General features: G+C 40.1%; 1 protein-coding gene across 1 annotated transcript in view; it reads left to right on the forward strand.

Annotated features, from left to right (window-relative positions):
* Nucleotides 1–4589: 4589 nt before the first annotated feature.
* Nucleotides 4590–16729, forward strand: part of LOC122532377 (fat-like cadherin-related tumor suppressor homolog) — a 253617-nt gene continuing 241477 nt past the window's right edge. The window contains exon 1 of the mRNA XM_043661120.1: nucleotides 4590–4681. The gene's annotated coding sequence lies outside the window, so the exon portion shown is untranslated. The remainder of the gene's footprint in view (nucleotides 4682–16729) is intronic.

Consider the following 16729-nt stretch of genomic DNA (forward strand, 5'->3'; position numbering starts at 1 on the left):
GATTAATTTTATCTACTGTGTATTATATACTGTGTGTTATCGGAGAACAGATGGAAATAAAAGTATAGAAATAGGTGATTAAATCATTCAAAAACGGATTAATTTTATAAATTTTATTTATTAAATGAAGAGACTTATATCACAGGACTTATATTTTATTTGTGTTATATTACATAAGACGTTATAAATAAGATTTATATTTCACTTGTTGAATGATTATTTTTTCTATTAAGTTAAATGGTAATTTATTAAATGAAGAGACTTTTATTTTATTAATGTTTCATTACACGAGACGTTATGAATTTTATTCATTAAAATTTAACTTGAAATTTACGATCCTGTACGTGCCCACTTTCGTGAAAGTAATTGAGAAATATTCTTTGGGTATATCCGAAAGAACGAGAGTAAAAAGTGTATAATAAACTCTTGGCAAAAGTCAACGAACTATCGGTCAAAATAAAAATTTGAAATTCCGTTACTTTGATAGAGGTACTGATAGTTTCGCCGTTTAAAGAAAAAACGATTTCGGTTCGATTTCATCTCCGTCACGTTGCGCAGAACTGGCGCAGAACGGAAAAGCCGATTTAATCGAGCGGCGTACACACGTTTATGATATGTCGATAGATTATAATTATTAGATGTCGAATGACGTGAAATGTTGGGCCGTTTTGCACAACGTTTGTACATTACAAAATGTAATTAGATCTAGTATTTGGTTACAGTGTTTCTCTTTATCCGACTGCCATCTCGACACGGTTTCTTTCTCCGAAGTAGAAATAAACCGGCATTTACGAAAGAAACCGATCTTATCGGTTTCGTTGGGTAGTGCCCCGGACTCTGTCTGTTTAGCAGCATGTTAAGGAGACAAGTATCGATCGATCATCGTCCCACTCGAAAGCGGGACTTTTTATTGCTACCGTTTCCACATATTATTCCTATACTTCTTGTTTCCCGAGTGAAAATAATCACCTGGCTGTCAGTAGGGAACATCCTGACATTCTCTCATTTGCATTGCTGTTTGTACGCCGAGTTTCTGATATTTCAAGACACTGTTGCTCTTATTACGATTGCTTGTATCTAATACGGAACGTCAGAGAATACATATGACGCAAATCGAAGAAGTATGTTTTTCAAAAAAGGAGATGCGAAAATCTTGAAGAATGTTAGAAATTTGTTGATTGAAAGAATATGTATTCGTTCACGGCCACTTGAACCACCGACGAGAAAGCGTAAAATTTCCATCAGAGATATCAAAGTAAAAAAAATTGGAAAGTCTTTGTAATACGATAAATTGCACCAACTTCTCTTTGTATATTTTACGGAGGGTCATTTAAATTTCGAAAAATACATTGTTTCATATCTGTAAAATTTCTAATAACTGGTGTGTGGTTTCTAATTTTGGTAATTGCGGTGTCAAGACAAAATTCATAATAAGATATATATACAACGAGACATTTTTACGTGTGATTTTCTCCACTCTATAAATATTCTTCGGGTAATTCCATATAAAACTGACGAATAAAAGAAAGAGGGGAAAAAGAGTCCGTCGCAAAAGCGACAGTGGTTAACCAGCGTTGATCGTCACTGCGAGATCTCTATCGCGATATAACAGAGATTAGCACGCGTGACCCTCGTATCCACGTCTGTATGTACGTACGTACATACAAGACGCACGTATATGTACATATGATGCACGTGCGAACTCTCGACGCGGTTCTCCGTAAATCGATTTCGATCAGCCGGCGCAATTCGTATCAACGATACAACCGGCGCTCGCCACGCCTAGCATTAAGATTAATTACTGTGTATGCGGATCCTCGCGTGTCGATGGAAACGCGCGTTTGATAAACCTCCGGCGCCGGGCCGCGTGAAAATTAATTTCGACCGACTATCGAGGAAGTAATCGCAATTACTAGCTCGGCTGATACGCGGAGAGCGTCGCTGAGATTGCCGGCCGATAGGAAAAATGACGCGCAACCGCGTGTACACCGGTTGATTAAGCGGAGAGACGATACATACGTATGTAAACTTTCTCCCGATCGCGTAATGAGTAATCAGAGATGCACGGGACTCTGCCAAGCCACGGCGTTTCGTCGTCGTTCGTTTCGTGGTGGTGGTGCGACGTCCCACTCCGTGTGGGACATTAGCAGCTGTTATCGGTTTTATTTAAATAAGCATCGATAAAGCCTCTCGGAACACGATACCGAGGATACCGAGGCGTGTATAATCAGGCGTCGTTACATCTGCTTGTTTGCGTATTGTCGATCTTCGTGTGTGATATTCATCGTGCCGCCGAGACCGACGACTCTACCGCGGATATTTCGCGGTTCTCGAGAGCACCGTGTGCACGTTGCGAGTTTCACGCGTGAAAATCAGGGACTGAACTTCTCGCTTTCGTCAATATTTTTTTCTTTTTTCTTTTTTCTTTTTTCTTTTTTTTTTTTTTTTTGCGAAATTCTACGCTGTCTGATACCGCCAGACTGATACAACTGCTACAAGCGGTGTTCGAGTTTTGGAAACTTTTAGTTCGGAAAGTTACTTTTATTTCGGGAGTTACGGCGAAGCCGGCGGGCTCTGCGGAACAGTAAATTGCAACACCGAGATCGCGGGAACGTAGGGGAAAGTTGAGATTAGACTGAATTTGGATTATAATATTTCAGAATCTAGACGTCGGGTCTGATTTGTGGAGCTGGTCGAAGTCATTCGGCGCTGTAAAATTCGATTTTCGACCGAGTGTAATAATAATCGTGAAAAACACGAACGTGAAGATTGATCGAGACGTTGCGATCGATCACGATCGGGCATCTCAACGACAACCAGATCAACGCTCGAAAATTAATTTAGCGCGATGAATCGCCTTGCGTGCCGATTGAATCGGTGGCTCGCCGTTTCCTATGCGGTGCAGTGGGAATCAATTCGGGACGATCGTGGCCGCGTGAACCACTGGATAATTGCGATTATGACTTGTAATCGATCTTCAGACAGACGTCATCGATCATGTTCGTACTTGCACGCGCGCGTGATTGCATCAATACAGATCGTGTTTCGCGGGATTTCACGATTACTCGGTTGGATTCTGACTCATCGTAGAAAGTTCAGTAAAGTGTTCAAAAACTCTAGGACTTTGAAAGTTCTGCAATATGTGAACTAAGTTAGAGATCGAAGGATTGTGTGGTCAATCTTGAAAACAATACAAACTATTCTTTCTTTAGCAGTTAGTAAAGAAAACAATTCGTATGTATACATATATACCTAATGCGAGTGTTGTGTGCCGATCTAACCTCGACGTATAAGGAGCGTTGAGCAGATCGGTGGCTGTCTTTCAACGTTAATGAAAGTTCAAGGGGTTGGATTAGTATGATAGCTAATACACTCGTCAGATGTGCGATTTGATTGTACGATGTTGATAATCTGGCAAACTTGTATTGGATAATTGAGGAACGTAGATTGTCGTTACGTCGATGGTTTGCTCTGCAACTTCTGTGCGCACTGCACGATTGCCAAAAAACTTTAACTGTCTATTTTTTTCTTTTTTCTTTTTTTAAATTTAATTAGTCAGGATGTCTTGTCTGCAGTACCTTGGGCTTGGAGTGTCCTTTAACCTGCATGAAGATTGATATTATTAGTTTGTGGATATTTGTGTGGTTTGTTTGCATCATGAGGCTTGCAGGAAAAGTTTCAAATAACCTGCAGGTTCCTTGATACGGGTTGAATCTGAAGGTTTTGGTTCGGGAACTGTCTATTTTCCTGCGTCTTATACAGCTGTGGATTCTATGGTTATGGGTTTAGGGAGGGTATGCTAGTTACTTCCAGATGTGAGCGAGGTCGGTCCCAGAAAGTAGTATTTTGCACTTTCTAATGGTTCCAGGATGTGTCCCTCGCAATATGTCTTGGATTTATGGATATCGTAGAAAAGTTGCGATAGAGATTTACCGAACCTTAGAATTGAGAGTCAGGCATGACTACAACAATGAAATAAAAAGTAAGAAAAAAAAAAAACATGAAGTACGGTCAAGGGAAATCGCTGCCGTGGAGAAAATAGTGAATCTGAAAGTTTTATTCTTGGCTCGATGAATTTATTTTTCTCATCTCTTTTTCGAGTTCATGTGCGATAGGGACCATTGCAATGAAGAAACTTACCGAGTCTTGGAATTGGTAGTCCGGTATGACTACAATAGAAGATGCAAGGTAACGAAGGACATGAAATATGGTCACGGGAGATCCCTGCCATCGAAAAATTAGAAATTATAAAGTTGCTTTCCCTAGCTCGATGATTTTATCCTTCACGAACCCTACCTCCATTGTGTTCAGTAAGCGAGTATTGTGGCTGCGACAATTGGCAGTGGAGGGGATAGCGCTAGTGATCAGGAAAGTGGGGGTAAGGGCCACCAGTTCGCCACCTCTGGTTTAAATGATGGCAACACTCACACATTCAGAAATGTTAGATACATTCTTGCGCCGACACTTGCAATTATAATTATTTCTCTCTCAATGTGTACCATCCAACTATTTACTTTCTTGACTCTTGTCTAATAATTCGTTCATTCTCATTGTGTTTGCAGGTACGCACGAACAAACGAAAATTAAACTGGTCAGCGCAGAGGGTTGGAAAGTGAGCGCAGCGACGCGCTCGCTTGTCAGTTTCGAGACGAGGAGCAACGGGCCAGCGATGAAGCGATAAGTAAAGATAAACGTAAATCACGCGGATTGACTGTCCGTCGCGTACAGTTTGGCTTCGGCCGATACATTCGGTATCGATGCGATGTTATTCAAATGTATGTGACGCGCGTACGCGGCGAGTCGGTGGTGGAACACACACAAATACGCATGCATCGTAATGGATGTGGCGCGCGATGCATGGGCCCGCGTGTCCCGCCCGATCTTTGTACGTTTCGCTTCGTAAATTTCGGCAACGAGAGAATTCGTTGTAGAACGTTTCGGACTAGGTTACTACGGGACGTCGTTTCGACTTTGGCTACCCCCATTGGTCGCGATATCGGCACGCGTTACGCTACGTGGCGTTTAATTGCGCCCCACAGCGTTCGACGCTTGGCCCCTCGTCGATTATGGCGCGTGACGTTCTTTAACCTCTTGCGCCGAAATGACGAGAATTTTTCGTCCCAAATTGCAACATTTTCTCAGTTTTAAGTATGTCTGAGTACAATCCAGGCAAAACAAATAATAAATTTATTTACTTCTTAATAATTTCTGTCCAGTGACATTATACCGACGAGTTCAAAAGAAAAAGAAAGCGACGAGTTATTTGTATAGGATTTGGTCACTCGTTATGGTCCGCAAACAGTTGCCAGCGGTCGCTTAAACTTTTCGCTACGGTGATCCTGCTGTCGGTACGAAGCCGATCCTAACGTTGACATTTAACCTACCAAAGTTAAGAATAAATGCAAAATTTTATTATCCCGCCACGAAGAATATACGATTATACTTGTAGAACTCGACGTGCGTTTTTTGATGGTATTGTTTGAACAGTAGCAACAAAATTTTTTTGCAAAATGGTATACGTCATTAAATTCGTCGTTAAAAAAATTTCATCAATTTACACAAAAAACAGTATCTTCAATAATTTCCGGGATATTTGACAAAATATGTCCCGCAGCCCCAATGTTGAGTATTCACCCCCTCAACATCGACCATTGCCAATAAAAAAAAATACGGATCAAATATTTCATTTTTTAAAAGTTACATTTATGCCATCGAAATTTCATCAAAATCGATAATTCATACAGCGGTATGTTCTTTTGCGAGTATCATTTATAGTCTTCAGAGATAGTACTCTTATCCTTTCTAGGGATCTTGTAGTTCCTAGAGGATCCGAGGATTCTTTGTGAATTTTATTATTATCCTCCTTTCTTTACAATCGAGTGACTAAAATCACCAGTAGACTATAGTCATTAGAACGTCAATCGTTGGGTGAACACAGTCACCGATAATATCCAGCAAGCGTCAGACAGCGGGTGACTATACATAGTCACTTTGGGAATAGGCGGTGAGAGTGTTCGTTCGTACAAGGGTGCAGGAATACGCTCGCTAATTGAACCGGACTAACCATCTTCGCTATCGTAACATCTTACTTACTAGTGTTTACTGCTGTATATACCGTGTACTACTATGCATACTATTACTCCGCGTACTATTGTCTAGCGGGACCTTATATAAGGCCAACTCTCTATCACATGATTGGGAAGATAAGTCATTTTCGGCCAAATCACTCCCATAAAGTAATTTTCTCAATTACCAATTGTACTTTAGCAGTGTACTAGTAATTGCTTTTAAAATTACTTTATGGGACTGATCTTTCTCCAGCGACATATTTTGGTTTGTACATTTATTGAGCCAGGTTGTAGGACCAGGGCTAGAAGAACACATTCCTCCTCAGAGTCACCTTTTAATAGAAAAAAGCTTGATCGCTTTCCGTTCGCGACGAACTCGACGATTCGGTGGAGGAACCGATCAACCCTCAGTTCCCATTCGTTCTGCTCTACTGCCGTTGTAAACCTTGGGCGCCGCTTTTTTTCGAGTGTGAAACTTGCCGATTAAATCGATGCGCGTATGTATTCAAAGCTTGCTTGAGCGTATCTCTGAGAAGAAATTGAGAAAAGTGGAAATGTGAGGGAGGAAGGGATGAAAGAAAGATAGATAGATGGCGGAAAAGAAGGGGAAAAATGAATATGAGGGAGGAGAGAAAAATGGAAAAGAAGTCGAGCAGGGTGGGAAGAGCAAAGAAAAAAGAAAGAGTAAAGAAAAGGAAGGAAGCGGGGGGGGGGGGGTTATAAAGTTTGTTAATATAGTAGCTTATGTTCGGGTGACTAGAATTAATTGAATTTTCATGGAACGAGTAAAGTTCTGTTGTTCGTATAAAATCACGATTCACTTCACCGATGAAAACTAGTTTTCTTTCAAATAATAGTTACGTGTCTGTACTCTTAACTTGCCCACGTGAAACTTTCGTGTCTCTCTAACCAGCAGTTTCTATTCACTTCGTATATGTATATCGATCCATGTATACACGATGGAAGGAGAAGTATTTTATAATTATTATTATATAATTATTGTTTTATATTTATACGATATATTATTTTTTATATTATAATTTTATATTTTATATAATATTTTTATATGTTTGTTTTTATATATATTAATTACTTTATAATTATTGTCATTTACGTATATGTTACATGTATAAAATTCCTCGGCTTATTATCTTACCGGCGTTGCGATAAGATTGGCGTAAATTTACAATTTAATATAACATCAAAGGTAAGACCATGAAGACGGCGTTTTGAAAAGGAAACTTGCGGCCAGGTCACTGACAAATGAAAACGGACTCGAACACAACCGTGATTCGGTATTAAATCGAGCCAAATTTGTATCGTACTTATAATATCTCCGCTTTCCTCGCTTTCACGATCGATCATTTTTCGGAAAATACCTTACGTCGATCCAGTTCGAACAAAAACGTTCTGCGTGGAGTTTAGGACTCGAGGCAGCCGAGATACGGGTCAAAGACGCGTTGTGTGTCCGGAGTAAGGAACAAACGCGTCTATATTTTTAGACCGGAGATTTCTGTAATGCGGGAATAATGTTCGATAAACGCTGAATGAGAGTCAAATACAACACCAGGGTCGCTCTCTATATGAAGCGACTGTATAGGGTTAAATAGACACAACGAAGAATAATAGCGCTCTCTCTCTCTTGCTACGAGAACGTCTCAATACCCGACGCTTATTTCGCGTTAAAATGCAGCCTGCGTTTAACCTTTGGTGCGTTCTCTTTTGAAGGAGATTCGACTGGATTCACGACTGGCGACGTGCGTGGAAAAACAAAAAAATGTGGCAGTTCGTGGGTGGACAGTCTTTTTTTTGAAATCGTAGGTGCGAGGAAAGAGCTTGGCGCTTTATGAATATGCAGAATATGTAGCTTTACGTATTGTCTGGAGTAATTGGATTATTAATCAAGAATTTGGTTTTCGTTCGCGCGAGAATAGAAAAAGAATTTATGCAGGTGGATCGCGTGGGTTTTATTACACGAGAGAAGAAGATTCGACGAAAAAAAAGTTCGACTTCAATTCGAAAATTTGAATACAAGTCTCCAGACAGAAATTCTGAATTGTTCTTGTACGTTCCGTTTAAAAGAGATCTAATTTCTTACAGCATTTAGAAAGTATTTAACCCAAATTTCAGGACAAACGATTCAATCGTCTTATCGAAATTTACCATTGTCAGGCAGTTTCAGCAAACTGCAGAAAATTTCACGGAAGAGAAACGAAAGGTGGAACAACGCTGTAAATTATTTAAATTCGCTCCCTTTAAAAAAAAAAGAAAACCGCACGAACATGATTTTGTAACGAATTCAAAACGTTCATGCAAGGCCCGTGTTTGCTCGTAGCGCCCCTCCAAAAAAAGAAAAAAAAAAAAAAAAGAAAAAAAAATACACGTTCGGAGAGTCGGAAGCTGTGAGGAGTCGATCTAAATATAAATATAATCGCTAACGAACTGACTCGGTCGTAGGATATCGTCCCTCTCTCTATCAATTTTTTTTTTTTTTCTCTTTTCGCGCTCTTTTATCCTATTCATCTTTGTGGTGGATCGGCGACGCGCTAGAGTGTAGTTCGGCCTCACGGTTCACCGATTACTCGGTTGTCGTGGTGATAGAGTTCTGGCCTTTAGTCGCGAGAGGGAAGCCTCCCTCCCTGCGAAAACCGAGGGGTGAAAAGCGCGTGCACTCGTTCTACTCTGTCGAGCGCTTAAAAATGAATTCGGGTCAACGGTGTACGCCGCGTTCTGAAGTAACGCGCGAAAACAAGAGGCTCCGGATAGCCGTTGCGATCGATTGTCTTTGACTCTCAACTGTGTCTGTGAGGAGCGATCTCGAGGATGAAATCCAAAAAGTTGCGACGATGCAACTGCATTTCTCTGCATAAAACGAGTTTTCAGCGATTCTACGAAACGCCGAGAGAAACTTCTTGAAATCCAACGGAAATGTTTAACACGTTAAGCGCGGAGCTGATTTTGCTGCGCTATCACTCGATCACACGAGTATTGGATTAGAGGGTATAAACAGACTAGATATCGCTGTGACGACATTGTTTCACTTTTTCTTTAGAAATGGCGCAGTCAATGCAAAAGTATACCATTAAAAAAGCTACTCAGTTCTCTAAAGACACGAAATATTACTTTTTGTAACACGTGTAAAGCTAAATTTTATTTTTGTTTAGAACTCCATTAAAATTACAAAATTACAAAAAAAAAAAATTATTTTTATTTTAATCTTGATCCTGCTGGTCCCACGGACAAACACTGACCAGACACGAAAAGTTTACTATCAATCCCCAGGGATTGACGCCGCGCTCAACGTATTAATGAAGCGAGTTATCTTTGCCTTTGAGTTACGCGGCACACGTAACGAAATTATTTATGCAGCAAGAGAGTACAGAGAAGGTAATAAAGGGACAACATTTTTTTTTCGTATTATTTATCATACGGACGTGCACGCACGTACGATGACGCGTCGTCGTACGGCGAATAATGCTACAAGGCGGGCAAAAGTTAACCGCGGCGTGCACACCGTAACTCGCAACAATAGAGTATTCGCAGTTTGTAACAGCACGCAAGTGGAAACAATGAAATCTCCTCGAAGAGAGATAACCTCGACTGTGTGTATCAAAACGAGTGACGGACATTTCGAGTAAACATACCGCTGAAATGAAACTATCGCCTCATCGTCACTTGGAAACAAATGATCATCGAACTAACTAACTTTCTCTGTGTGTCCTGTTTGTGTGGACGCAAGCTTTCTAATTTACGTACGCAGCCTCCTTCGAATCCGTGTGAGACTATCTTTCCCCAATCGAGCCAACTGCTCTTGCATTTTCTTCGTACGAAGTTCACTCGTTCACTCGGAGCTTCGCCGTAATTCCATTATCTCGTAAGCGTAATAGATTCCCCGAGTCGTTGGACGCCGACGTTACGCGCTTCGCGCGCTTATTACGCGAGCGATTGTTTCTTTTTTTTTCTTTTTTATTCGCGCGAGTCATCGGCATCCAACGGGGGAGATGGGAAGAAATGAAATTTCGCGTTGGGAAATATCTACGGTGCATCGGAGCATGTCTAACAGCGAGAGATTAAATTCCGTTTGTTTCAATTTACGACCACGGTGGAAAGGAGAGGAGAGACACGCGCATCGGTCGCGCTTGAATTCGCGTTCCCTGTCATCAGGACAATTTCTCCGCTCGCGCCGACACGGCACGCTGCAATACGAAAATATTTCTCCGTAACTCGCTCGGCTGTGCGCCGACAACAGGCGTGCTTCTTATCCTAGGAAATTTTTACGAACACACGAACGTACATATGTATGCATTATAAGACAATGCGGAGATGAAATTACAAAATATTTCTTCTACACGTACATACGTATTGCATAATTGTTTCTCCATTGGAATGGTACGATTCATTTTTACTGCGCTGCATTAGCTTTGCAACGAAGATGCGTTACATACTTGTCTAGCAATAGGTACTATGTCTCGTGACAAGATAATTGCAGATAATAATACACGTAGAGAGCAGAAAGGCAAATAATCGAGTGTTTATACATGGTATGATGTAGCTCTCGAAGTGACAAAGTTCGTAGCTTCAATCGAAACAAAAAATCGTTTAACGCCATGTTGATTTTACATCACTCGCTCAAGACGCCAACATGGATTTATTATACGATAGATATTACTTTGATATATTATCTGCAACAGATAAGTTGGTATAACCATGTTTAATGGATTTATTTTATTGGTAACCTCGACAGTGTTCTTTCGATTGTCTTATTTTTTTTCGATATTTTACTTTTACAATGTGATGAAATTGAGAATGCTTCACGTACAAGCCTATAGAGAAAACTATACCGAAGAAATAAGAAAGATGGCAGGAAAAGCCAGGATGTAGGATTTTGTAGACGATATTATGAAAAAATTTGTAATAAACAAATTAGGTAGAACAGAAGCAAAAAATTATACCAAAAGAATCGTCACATTGTGAAGACTGTATTCATTTACCTTTTCTTTGTTTGTAGTACTTTAATATGATAATGAATAAATCATAATATATAAATTATAAATGTATTTAAAATATGTTTTATACTGCGTTAATTTCTTCGCACCATTTTGTAGTGACTATAGAAGCTAACATTGAAAAATTTATAAGTATTAACATTTATTTACTCGAATGTAATATGTTTCTACTAATCTTGGCATTGCCAGTCACCTGTGTGTTAATCTTTCGATCCATGTTTATTAGTACTTTTGATCATGTATCAATTCTGGAAGTTTATGAGCCCCTTGTATGTTCATAAAAGTTTCCTTAAGTATCCATAAAATTCCAAATAGAACATGCAAGCTCTTCCTCAGCTTTATCTTTCTCGTTCGATTTTTTCCTTCCTCGATCACATCAATTGGATGCATTTGCTCGAGCAGCGTATGTTCGCGCTTGCATTTGTGTGTATGTCTGAAGCTGGAATCGACGAGAGCGCGTCCGACTGTAAGGGGCATCTAACGGTTTCTCGATGCTCGTATCAATACAGTCGGGAACATTCAGCTTGGAATTTCCTGTCCGCGGCTTGGTGGCGCGTTACAACTTTCGTTGTTATGTTCCTTGGGCGGTGACGCGCGGGGAAATAGAGAGAGAGAGAGAGAGAGAGTGCCACATTTTCCGCGATAAATCGTGGCCGCAGGAACGACGTGTCCCGCGGCCAGCGAGTAAGCCACGCGCGGCAAACGCGAATTAAAACGAAGCTGGCCGCGCGAACCAGCACCGCGAAATCCTGATAAATAGCTGGATAATATTGTGCAAACACCCGTGCAGTATCCCCCGCCATACGTCTTCGGGTGGACACCGCGGCGGAAATAGCTCGCGTACCGTCCGCTCGAGCCTTCCGCAAATTATGCTCGGACGCGAGCCGTAAGTGAATTTAATCGGCTGTAACCTCTTCGGCCGACTGCGCTCGTGACATTACCTGTTCGACCAAGGAAAACTACGCCGAAACATACTTGTCCACGTCAGACTGTGCCTGTAGGTTGACGAAATTTTTAGAATGAAATTTTCTTTTGGGACAAAATAGTAGATAATATTAGCTCTCTTTCAAGAACATATATTTTTAATTTAACTGACTATTTTTTATATTCGCTAATAGTAACTCACAGTATTATATAGTGTGATATTATCTCTTCAAATCACGCTGAAATATACCAATTACATCTGACTGTGCCTGTTAAGACGTAGATCGACGAATTACGAAATTTTTACAATAGAATTTTTTTTTTTTTGATTGACTGACTTTAGAATTTGGAATAAAATAGTAAATAGTGTTACCTTTCTTTCGAAAATATATATTTTTAGTTTGATTGCTTATTTCTTATATTCAGTAATAATAAATATATAGTATTATATAGTGTGACATTGTTCAAACAACACGATCAAAGAAAATCACGCTGAAATATAATTACGTCCTACTGTGCCTGTGAAGACGTAAGTCGACGAAACGAAATATTTACAGCAGAATGATTGACTTTGGAATTTGGGACAAAAAGAGATAGTGGATATATTTTCAGTTCGCCTGATTATTTTTTTATATTCAGTAGTAATAATTCATAGTATCATATATTATTTATATTCATGGCACTTTATATATACAGTATTACATGTTATTTATACTCATAGTACAATAATTCATAGTACTTACGTTGATGAAAGAATTACAACGTAAAAAAAGAGTTTTCGCGTGCTCGACGGAGAAAATTGGAATCGAGTTGAAATTTTCACTTACGAGTCGCGAGACGTGCATCGATAATTCAAGATCGTAAAGTTCTAGCCGCCGTTAATTATCGAGCGCAATTATTGCGAGTGATAGTAAAACAAAAGTTTTCACGGCAGTGCGCACACATTAATTAACATTATAAATATTAAGCCAGCGAAGTTTTACGCAAGGGGCTTATGTCGACGGTAGAGGCGAGAGCTGACAGTCGATCACTTTTAACTTCCGTTCACAACGAAGAATCACTCGAGCAATATCGACTCGATGTATATAACGTATCGTAAAGATATCTTGTTCCTCGGACGCTGGCTCGTCCCGCGATGGCGCAGCCTTTCACCTTTTCACCTTTTCACCCTAGATGTTGGCCGTTTAAAATTACTCGGCTCCATTAAAGCTCGCGTGCTCAATTTTTGACGCGATACGCGATTAATCAACGCGGCGTTAATCACCGAAAGAGAAATACTCGCATCCTCCCTTGCTGTCTCGTGCTTCGTACACTTTTTCTTTTTCTTTTTCTTTTTTTTTAGATTACGTTACACAAGCTCGTTCCGCTTTTTATAATACTCGTTTGTAGCAAAATTTGAGATATACCTATGTAAGTGCTACGAAAATATAAACGAGCCTGTCGTTCTACCATTTTTTCCCATCTGTAAAATTGTAAAATTTCCTTGGTTTTTCATTAATTTATATTTTTATATTTTTTGAAGTCTTTCTAGTGCATTGTATACAATATCGTCGTATTTTTTGCCAGTTAAAAAAAAAAAAGTATAAAACAATCGAGATAGACGATTATCTATGGATAAATACAGTGGGTGTAATAAAATTTCTCAATTAAATTCACGTAATTGTTTTTTCTTTTTTTGCACGTTTTTCCAATTTATGAATTTGACGTTTCGTTTTATTGTTGTCGATTCTCTCAGCTTATCCAGCTAAGCACAGTACTCGTCTGAATTTACTGTTTAATCCTTCTCAGGATATTTGGAACTTTCAACAGTCTCTTCCTTTCGTCCGCTATATTTCGAATCGTATTGTCGTCCATCGTCAATTGGAAACGAATCAAGTCCGAAACGAACTTAGTTTGACCTGATATTTCCAGGTTCACGTTCCAATTTTTATGATGGTCGGAGTCTCGTAATAGTGTTTCGTGTAATTTTCATCAAATTTCAGTTGCTATAATGGACATGTAAAATGTATGTCTGACGTAAAGTGATACCGGAGATGAATGTCCCAATGTACGCAAACAGAGGTAATTAATGTTTCGTGGAATTAATCGTACTGGTAAATCTATAATGGGCGTGACCGTGTGCTATAGAGAATATGCAAGATATACTTTCGAAGTAATTGTTCGTTTCCTGGGAGAACGGCAGTACCGGTCGAGCACTCGCCCCGTAAGTTTCTATAGCACCATTGTCAGCCTTTATGACTTTCGGGACAATAAGACGGAGAGTTTACGAGCGAGTATAAACATCCCCGGGACCGTTTTATCACAGAGTTGAAAGAATACCGAGCACGTCTGTTCTCAATTAAATACGCGTGAATCAAGCAAGTAATCGATAGAGCTACGATAAATTCTCCCAGCCGCGCAAATTATCGACGTTACAGCTTCTCCTTGCGACATGTAAGCGATATATAATTATACAATTTGATGTTTATTCGAAAGCAATACGTTACAGTTCGATAGCTCGCACAAAATTGAATTGACTTTCTGACATTGAGTGTCGTTTATAGTCTTTAGGTAACATCCTTATTCCTTCTAGAGATCTCTCTAGCAGTCTTTAGAAGATGCGAAAATTTTCTGTCTGTTGTTTCTTCAATGTGGATTTTATGTACAGGGTGAAAAGAAAAGTTTGTCCGTGGCACTTGAATTTCAAATGCTTTTTCTCGCATTGTATTCTACTCGTCACGAAGGTAAAATTTTTCCAAGGAACCGTAAGTCGTAACCTAATAGTTCTCTTGAAAAACGGCAAGAAAGTTAACACTGCGGTTGCGTGCCTTTTACAGCGACTTTATGGTTCTAAATTAGGTTTCACTAACATTTGATTTATCATAGTTGTGGCATCAGTGTGAGTCTGAATAACGAATAGAACTAACTGTTCAACTGACGAACATTATTCGAAATATAAATATCCACGCATTCAGAACCGGAGGAATAAAGTCGCTGTTAGAACTCACACGTCCGCAGTATTAAATGAAGAGAACTATTAGGCTGCAACCCATGGTTCCTTGGAAAAGTTTCACCTTCGTGATGAGTAGAATACAATGCAATAAAAGGAAAAGAAGTTTTTTTTTTTTTACCTTAAATTTCAAAATCAAGATCAATTTCGGCAGTTTCTTTGCGTGTATTTCCATCAAATCAACGACAACCACGGACAAACTTTTCGTTTCTCCCCCTGTACTACCAAATTCCTTTACAGACAATTCTGAAATCTGAAAAATGTGAAAGTCGCGAAATGACTAATGAAATTCTAAATGCCACTGTACCCAGAACAGTGTGTATTTCTTCTTCCACACTGCGTGGATCGCACTGTAAAAACTCCGAGTCGCTCGTCTTTTTCCCTTTTGAACGAATTCCTTAGGCTCATTTCCCGGGATTCTTTTCCTCCCTTCGAGGCAACGGTCACGAGGTTTCATCGATGAGAATGGCTCGAAAGCCAGAGAGAGAGCTCATCCTCCGTGCGGCTCACGGATTGAATTAAAGCGGCCGCTTTGCGCGAACTTTCACGTGGATCTGGCCAGTATCGTCGTCGTTTCATTCGACGGGCTAGCCTTAATATTCGCCGCGGCGAACAATGATCCACTAACCTAGATGCAGGTACGCCAGTCGTGATTTACCAAGTTTTTTTTTTTTTTTTCTTCTTTCACGTCGTTTTCAGCCGTCGCTACTCCGTCTCTTCGAGGCCAGACGTTTGATGTGTGTACTCGCGGCACCACCCTCGCGCCCGGGTCAAGAGTGTTTCTCTAGAATCTCGTGAAAGGCCCGTTGAAAGATTTCTTTCAGAGATATCGTCAATGAAACCGTCTTGCTGCACGTTCTCTCGCTGCAGCCGGTGGAGCGAGAATAGCCGTCCGGCTGTGAGCATCGCAGTTTCGTGTTTTGACTGCGAACGTGTTTAAGTGCCTCGTACGTACAAATGAGGCTGTGAGGAATTCCCACCGCCCTTGTCGCCAGCCAAAAAAAGTCGAGGCTAGCCGAGATAAAGTTCAGGAGGGGGGGAATAAAATTAGACGAATCCGAGCGAAATTAATGGTGCATGAATCATCGGAGAGCGGCGACCCAGACGAGACGGTTTCCACATCTGGGTCATTCGTAAAGATTCATGCTGCTAATCAATTCTTGGATTGCAGTTGAAAAAAATCATTGAATTAGTGAATCTGGTGAATCATGAAACGATCGCTGTCGTGTTAATATTAAGCACGAAGTCAGGAAGCACTAGTTCTCTTAGTTCTGGTAGTAATCGGTCCTGTCTTGGTCTCAGACATTAATGCCGTCGAACTTGGTTTCTAGCATCGACAAAGCAATTATCTCACGAAAAATCCAAGTCTCTGTTGTTTAGTCTCTTGTGTTCTTTAGTCTTCTTTGTCCGTTACACATTCACGTTGTTTGAATTTTTGTATTTTACTGTTAGTACACATCTTCTCTTTGATTCTTCATTTTTGTCACCGTGGTTAATGACCAAATAAGTGGCTAAATAACTCGGGTAACGGAGATAACCACTGTGCGCGAGATGGTGAAACATCCTTTTAATATCTATTAAACATTTAATATTGTTCACAATCGTTTGGACACGTGTTACGCGTCAGGCTCACACACACACACACTCGGACAAGTATATAAAACAATAGAAGGACGAATATGGCATATATTACAAATATTAGTGGACTGCCAGATCAGTGATGTCGCAATTAGTAACTTGGC

Source organism: Frieseomelitta varia, unplaced genomic scaffold, assembly GCF_011392965.1.
Source record: "Frieseomelitta varia isolate USP_RPSP 00005682 unplaced genomic scaffold, Fvar_1.2 scaffold_453, whole genome shotgun sequence".
Classification (NCBI taxonomy): domain Eukaryota; kingdom Metazoa; phylum Arthropoda; class Insecta; order Hymenoptera; family Apidae; genus Frieseomelitta; species Frieseomelitta varia.